This window comes from Notamacropus eugenii, chromosome 2, assembly GCF_028372415.1.
Source record: "Notamacropus eugenii isolate mMacEug1 chromosome 2, mMacEug1.pri_v2, whole genome shotgun sequence".
Lineage (NCBI taxonomy): Eukaryota > Metazoa > Chordata > Mammalia > Diprotodontia > Macropodidae > Notamacropus > Notamacropus eugenii.
The window spans coordinates 48,971,737-48,980,144 of NC_092873.1; positions in this window are offsets into that span (position 1 = coordinate 48,971,737).

The following is an 8,408-nucleotide window of genomic DNA, read 5'->3' on the forward strand; positions in this document are numbered from 1 at the left end:
ATAGAGCGCCAGGCTTGGAGTTGGAAAGACTTGTGTTCAAATGTAGACTCAGACGCTTATTAGCTGTGTGATCTTGGGTAAGTCACTTAACCCTGTTTGCCTCAGTTTCCTCATCTGTAAAATGAACTGGAGCAGGAAATGGCAAACCTTCCAGTACCTTTGCCAAAAAAACCCCAAATAGAGTCACAAAAGTCAGACACAACTGAAACAACTGAACAACAACAACAGAAGTAGGGAGGGAGTGAAGTTGGAAGGGCTTTACCTATCAAATAGAACATTTTATATTTGGTCTTGGAGTCACTGGAGTTTAATGAGTGCAATAGATTTGTACATTAGGAAAATCACTTTGGTGGCTGAATGGACAATGGACTGGCATGGGGAGAAGCTTGAGGCAGGCAGACCCCCTCCCCAGCAGCTATTGCAATAATCCAGGTGTGAGGTGACAATAGTGGCACCAGCATGGGGGTAGCGTCAGAGGAGAGAAGGAGGCATATTTGAGAGATGTTGTGAAGAAAGATACGCCAAGGGCAGGAAGTTATGATCTGGGATGTCACCAAGGAGTAGAATGGACCCCGATAAAGTCTTTCATTGACATACCCTTTCCAGAGGCAATGGTAATGCAGGTCTTATTACAGTTCTCCAAGCAAGAGGTGAAGAGGAGAGTTTGGAGGAAGGTTACTTGTGCAGCAGCTGCAGTCTTACAGACCCCAGGGGCACTGTATCTGGTGGACTTGTTTGGAGGGTGAACAGAGACAGGGTGGAAAATGCCTGGAGAGCAGCTCTATCTTGTTCTATATTTCAAAAGCTTTTCCTTCTATTCACCTTGGAGATAATGAGTTTCTGGTGTAGAGTTGGCTACTAAAAACATTCTTAAATGCTTATAGACCCATGTTATATTTGGGTGGTCGTAGGCAACAGTTTGGTCTGAGATAGTGGTCTGGCTTCAGTACAATTTATCGGTTGAGTTCTCTGGGACATTTTGAGAGTAATATTTGTGGTATTTGTCACCTGTCAGGTCATGAAAGATGGTGAATTTCTTTTCAAAACTAACAAGCATTTATTTTTGCTCCCTCCCACCTTCCTTTTCCATTGAGAAAGAAAAACAAGACCCTTGTCATAAATATGCAGAGTCCAGCAAAATGTTGATGAGCTTCTGTTGTATAATTTGAATCTCCAGATCTCTTATCTTGCTTAATATTCAACTGATTCTAGTAAGCACATGCCAGAATAATTTTTTTTTTTAACTTGGGCTTGACTATGTCATTGTCCTGCTCTAGAATCTTAAGTGGCTCCCTATTCCCTCCTGGGTAAAATGTAAATTTTTCAGCTTTCTATTTTAAGACTTTTCATCTTCAGCGTCCCATTTTCTTTTCTGCTTATTAACCATTACTTCTCTTTCCACGCTCATCAATCCAGTCAATCTGGTATTCTTGTTTTATCTCACACTCTGTTTCCTGACTCCTTGAATTTGAACTGACCGCTCTCAAGCCTAGAAAATCTTCCCTCTTGATCTCCATCTCTTAGAATACTTAGCTCTTAGAATCCTGTGCTTGCCACTCCATAGTAGGCTTTTAAAGAAATAATCGTTGGTTGGAATTCAGTTGAATTGGAAGTTACCAAATAATCCCTAGGGGTGAGACTCAATATACCCCATGACTCAAGTCCTGGGGTTTCTGTCATCTTCTCTACCCCTCAGTCCAAGGGGGCCTTTCCTGCTCCTAGACAAAGTGCCCAGGTTCTGTCCCTCTGCTACGGTGCTGAAGTTGCGGACTCCTCCTCCTCTCCTCCCCATTCATCTCCCTTCTCCAGCTCCACCTGCCTACTTGGTGGTGCTGCTGCTATTTTTAAAGTAGACATCTTATTGAGATTCTAATGACTCTTTCAAATCTTGACTCCTTTGCATAATTCCCTTCAATTAATACTTGGAAGATTTGGAAAGAGAGTGGGTGCAGATGAATAGGACCCCAGGCTCTGGGGACCTAGGAGTCCCTCCAGACTATCCTCACCTAGCTCCCTGTGCTCCCATTCTTTGTCCCCAGGTCTGCCCACAGTTCCGTCAGTGAGTCATTAACCTCTATCCCACTTGTGGGCAGATAGGAAGCGGGGGGGGGGGGGGGGGGGGGGGGGGGGGGGGGGGAGGGGGAGGGAAGACTCAATGCTTGCCTTCAGGAAGCTCATATTCTAGGCAAGAATAAAACTAACTTCTGACTAACACAAAATAAGTGAAATGCCAAACCAGGAATTATTAGCCCTTTGGGCTGGGAACTAGAGGAGTGATTTGTGGATTGGCCTATGAGTAGATCCCACGACTCCTTGTGTAGGAGTTAGGGCTTAAGCTGGTCCTTGAAGAGTGTAAGAGATTCAGATTCAATTATTAAGCACCTAATATGTTTAAGGAATAATATCAGCTACAAGAGATACTCATGGAAAATAATAGTGCCTGCCCTCAGGGGGCTTGCAATCAATTAGGGAGAAAGGAGAGAGACTAAAGATAGGGAAGTCATTTAGAAATCTGTCACAACAGTTTAGAGGAGAGGTGGTGATGGACTGAACTGACATGATTGCTATATGAATGGAGAGAGGACAGATAGGAGTAACATTTCAAAGGCAGAATCACCAACTTGGCACCAACTTGATGGGATATAGAAGCAGAGGAAAAAGAGGGAAGAGTCAGGGTGAGCCTGAATATGGGAACCTGGATGACTAGAAGGATCGTGGTGCCTCAGCAGAAATAGAGACGTTTGGAGGAGAGGTGGGTTGGGGGGAAGACAATAAGCTTTGTTTCCTACTGGACAGCCAGGAGATGTCCAATTTGCATTTAGGAATGGAAAGAGAATTCATGGGAGAAATGAGGCTATAGACGTAGAACTAGAAGTTATTCACAGAGGTACCAATTGATGAGGTAGCAGAGAATGATGTCTTCAAGGAAGAGAACACACAGAGAGAAAGCCTAAGACAGATTCTTGGAAGACTCACTTAGTAGGGAGGGCAGCTAGGGAAGAGGAGAGGAGATCTGAAGGAGAAGGGGGTATCAAGAAGTAGAGGTCATGAAGGGTGTAGAAAGCTGCAGAGAGGTCAAGGAGGATGATGGCTGAGAAAAGGCCAATGGAGTTGGCAATGACGTTGTTGGCAACCTAGCAGGGAGGAGTCCCAGCAGAGTAGTGAGACAGAAAGTCAGTTGACAAGGAGAGAAAGGGGGACTGAAGAGCTTGGAGGGGGATGACAAAGAGGTACACTTTTAGAAAGTGGGAGAGGCAGGTGGCCCACAGTAGGAAAACAAACCAGAAAGGTAGGAAGGAGCAAAGTTTGTTAGGGAGGGCTATGAAGAGGCCAGGCTGTGTGGAACAGAGAATATTTATCTTGGGCACCCCTTTTCCCTTTCCACTATCCATTCCCACAGTTTAGTTTAGTTGAGAGGCACTTGGGGTTAAGTGAATTGCCCAAGGTCACACAGCTAGTTAAGTGTCAAATGTCTGAGGCTAAATTTGAATTCAGGTCTTCCTGACTCCAGGGCCTGTCCATTCCCACATTTTAGGATTACCCCATCTCTAGGAAGTGCTAACCCCATTCTTTCTTAGCTGTGGGACCTTGGGCAACATTTAACCTCTCTGAGACTGATTATCCCCATCTGTGAACTGGAGATAATGACATGTTCACAGGCTCATTGTGGGCTCAAAAGGAGATAATGTCTAAAACATGACTTGTCAATCCTAGAATGTTATTAAAGTATAAATAAGTTATAAAACTCAGCTAAGTCTAGCAAACACTTGGTCACTGCCTACTATATGCAAAGCACGGAGAGACCACCCTCAGACTCAGGAAAATTGGGCTTAAAGGGATGCCTCAGAGACCACAAGTTACTGAGCAGTTGTTGATCTGCATGGGTAGGGAGAACTTTTTGACTGGAAGTTTATGCCCCTGAAATCTTAGATCCCATCCAAAAAATAATTTAAGATGTTAGAGTAGGTATGAGGCAGATAATAATGAACAGCACAGACCTCACAGGCATGTTGTAGTCCAATGGGGATAGGTGGGTGAGGAGAGATGCAGCTGCAGAAATAATTGTAATATAATGGTGATGATGGTGATGGAAGGGAGGGAGGGAAGAAGGGAGGAAGGAAGGAAAAAAGGAAGGAAGGAAGGAAGGAAGGAAAGAAGAAAAAAGGGAAATAACAGAGGGAGGAAGGAAACATTCATTAAGCACCCACTGTATGCCAAGTACCATGCTAAGTGCTTTAAAATAGGGAAACATTTATTAATCACCTACTGTGTACCCAGTACTATGCTGAATGCTTTACAAATATTATCTTATTTGGTTCACACAACAGTCCCCATTTTGCATTTGAGGAAATTGAGGTAGACAAAGGTTGAGGGGATTGGAGTGACTTGCTTCCTTCCTTTGTCTCTTGGAATCCTTCAAGAATCAGTTCCAATTCTACCATTAATGCTCCCTCCAGCTACTAGTGCCATCTTTCCCAAGACTACTTTATTTTCATATGTATTTTGTATGCACATATGTATGTATGTATCTGTACATATGTGGGCATATATGTGAGTATATAACATATATGCATACATGTATAAATATATATATTGTCTCCTCCAAAAGGGTGTAAAGTCTTTGAATTCATGGAGGCTTCGATGGATGGGACCCATCTAGAGAGGCACAGGTTGGGGCAGCCCACCCAGGCCTTATTCCATTGTCTATGACTTGTCTATGTCCTCCTGGGGGTGTGTGTTCACCTCTAGGGTTATTGCTACTCTGTTGTGGTACCTTCTGGATGGCACCTTGACTGTGACTAGCCAACATCCCTTTCATGTCCCATATCTTTTGCTGTTTTGTCTATGCAATTTGTCATTGGTAATATACCATTACCCTTTTCACTAACTCTAAATTGGACTTCTAATTAACTGTGGGGCTAAGCAGGTATCTCCAATTATGAAAATTATCATTGCCTCCAGCAGCTGTCATAATTCCGGCTCAGAAACTGTCTGTTAAAGATGTAAAGAGTGGTTCATATAGCTACAAAAAGTTAGCTCTGAGAAGGGGCTTGGCCTTGGAGAGGATACATTTTAACTCTTCATTTTTGGTAAACTGAGGCCTGGAGAAAAGAGGAGAATTTCCCAAGGTTTCATTCATTCAAGGCATAATGCCATTATTACAAAGGCTTGGAACTGCCCCAAGGCAATTATTATAAAGGCTTGCAGCCCCCAAGAAATGGTGGGAAAATGGTGGAATTTCAGGCACTATGAGAGGTGAGAGAAATATTTTGGGAGCATGGGGGTGTCCCTGGGAACTCCAAAAGTCCATTTTAGGTGACTGCCAGTTTGGCTTCTAGATACAACCAGACCATTTACAGAGCTTTGGTGGGGAAGTCCCCTAATGTGGAAAGAGTAGGGGGATGGGGCAAGGATGGTGAAAGAAGCAGGTCTAGATACCCTGAACTCATTAATGCTCAATAATGGTGTAGTAGATAGTGCAGTGGGCCTGGAATCAGGAAGACTCATCTTCCTGAGTTCAAATCCAGTCTCAGACACTTCATAGCTGTGTGATCCTGCTGGTCAAGTTATTTAACCTTGTTTGCCTCAGTTTCCTCATCTGTCAAATGAACTGGAGAAGGCAACGGCAAACCACTCTTGTATCTCTGCCAAGAATGGGATCATGAAGAATCAGACACAACTGAAACAACTGAAAAAAAACAAAAGAATCCTTTTCTGATGTCAAGACTTTGGGATTTTGAATTTATACCTACTCCATCCCTGAGCCTGAAAGTGGGGAGTGGCTGTAGGATCATAGATCTAGAGCAGAAGAAACCTTAGAAATCATGTGGCAGGATTGGAACCCAGGTCCTCTGACTCCCTTTCCAGCCTTCTCCACTAAACCACAAAACCTTGTTGATTCCAACTTCACAATATATTTCACCATCTGCCCCCTTCTCTCCATTCACACAGTCACCCTCACCTTTTGACTAGGGCTGCTGCAATAGCCTCTCAATTGGTCTCCCTGCCTCAACTCTCTCTTCACAGCAGTTTAGGGGTGGGGAACCTACAGCTCCGAGGTCACCTGCTCCAGTCCATCCCAGCAATTTTCCTTGAGTACCCATCTGACACTATGACTCCCCTTCTTAGTCAACTCCAGGGGTTTTCTCCTGCCTGGAGGATAAAATATAAACACTTCTGTCCAGTTTTAACAGCCCTACCCTACTGAACTTTCTAACCTCCATGGACATTTCTCCCATTCCTACATTCTGTTACAACCAAAATGACCTTCTCTTTTTCCCTCAGTCCTGACGTCCATCTCTGTGTCTTAGCACCCACTATCTCCCATGACTCCTTCCTTTCACCCCATTGATTCTCTCTCTTCCTTTAGGTTGCAGCTTGGGCACCCCCACCCCCAGCTGCTGGTACCCCCCAACCTATCTTGTATTGAATTACTTTGTGTAGATATTCACATCTACCACCTGTCCTCAAAGTCTTAGGGTAGTTTTAAGCTATCGAAGCTAAGCTCAAAACCACACCAAGACTTTTGGGACAGCCTAGATATGTATTTACTAACTCTCTATTTATGCCACATATGTTTTATATGTCCTTGTCTCCCCCCTTAGAAAATGTAGATAGGATTGCTTAGTTCTTGTAATCCCAGTGCCTGGCACACAGTAGGCGCTTAATAAATACTTGCTGATTTGGTGTGATGAATTCTCCTCTCACTGTTCAACCCTCTGGTCCTCAGTTTCCTCAAGAATGAGAAGGAACTGGAATAGATTATTTCAAAGGTCTCTTTCATTGTGAGAAGGCTGAGCAGTTGAAGTTTTCGGGTGGGTGAGGTGGCCACCTGGTGGCCTTTTGCAAGCATTACAAGCAAAGAAAACTCCAAGGAAGGGTACCCAGGAAGGTTGTTCATGTGTGCCCGACTCTTTGTGACTCCAAGGACCTTAGCACACCATATCCTTCCATCCTCCACCGTCTCTTCAAGTCTGTCCACATTCACTCATTGCCTAGTTGCAGAGGAAGGGTCCCTCAGGTAGCCCTCTCCCCATGAACATCTCAGCACCCACGAATACCCAACCCCAGAGGGAGCCAATTAATTTCTTCCTGTTGACCCCAGGCAGAGAGCATGCCAGGAACGTAAGTTTTAGTTTGGAAAAGCAATAATGGCGGCCCAAGGAGGTCAGAGTCAGGTTAGGGAGCCAGAAGAGGAACCACAGCTATGGAAAGAAATTGAATGGATGAGATGAGAAAACTTCCTAATTGTCTCCTAAATATCATGAAATGATTGGGGAGGGCCAGGAAATGGAGCAAGTCTGAAAAAGGAGAACCCCTGCCATGGCATCCCCCAAATTTCAGACTGGAAGACTCCTCAAGGTCATCTTGCCCATTCCCCTGTTTCTCTGTGGAAGGAGCAGTAATAACTAATGCAGCTGAAGATTATATCACTGAGTATTAGGCAGAAAGAGAAAAGAGGAGAGTTTTGGGGGACACAGATATACCCCTCAACCCCTGTAGGCAGGGGGTACTCATGGCACCCCAGATTTAGATCCAGAAAGAACCTCTAAGGTGACCCATCCTAGTCCTTCATTTTATAGATGAGGAAACTGAACTCCATCGGAGGAGATCCTTCTTGGTTTTTCCTGTAGGAAATCTTGTCCAACTGAAGTCTTTTTTGCCCTGGGTAAAACATCTTTTCCCAGATGAGAATTCCAAGGGACCTAGAAAATTCACCCCAGATAGCCGACCGCCCTTTGGGCACCAGAAAGGGGGGAAAGTCACCCCTCAACTCCCAGTGACCTCAAATGTGGTTTCCAGGTCACACAAATAAAATCATCTCTATGTGATATTTATTTCCTCCAGATCTGGGGTATTGTGTTCATTTTTGAGCCACAAAACTAAATAAGTATTTTGTGAAATTTTAAAAACTAAAGTGTCAGAATTTTTTAAAAAGTTTGTAGCATTTGGACTTCTGAAATTACTAAAGTTTAAAAGTGCACCAAGGCTTTTGGGATGCCCAGTATAAAAGATTCATGGGTCTAGTCTCTGTCTTTGCTCCTATCCCCAGCACCTAGCATGGAGACTGGAAATATCATATGCACTTACTAAATGCTTGGTGATTAATTGACAAAATAGAGATGATGTTCATGTCCCTGTTTCCCTCCCAAAGACACTTTGGAGATCAAATGAGAATACGTGCTTGAGAATGCATTCATGAGCCACAGAAAGGACCTCTGACCTTGGGGTCAAGAAACTGAGGTTCTCATCCTAGCCCTTCCCTTACTTATCTATACTCTTGGCTAATAGTGGGGGGGGGGGGGAAGATGCCCAAGACGGAAGACTCCTCAAGAGTCTTCTCTTGAGATGTTAGATGTTGAGATGTTAGAGATGTTCCAATTCCTCAAGGGGAACCTAGAAGATAA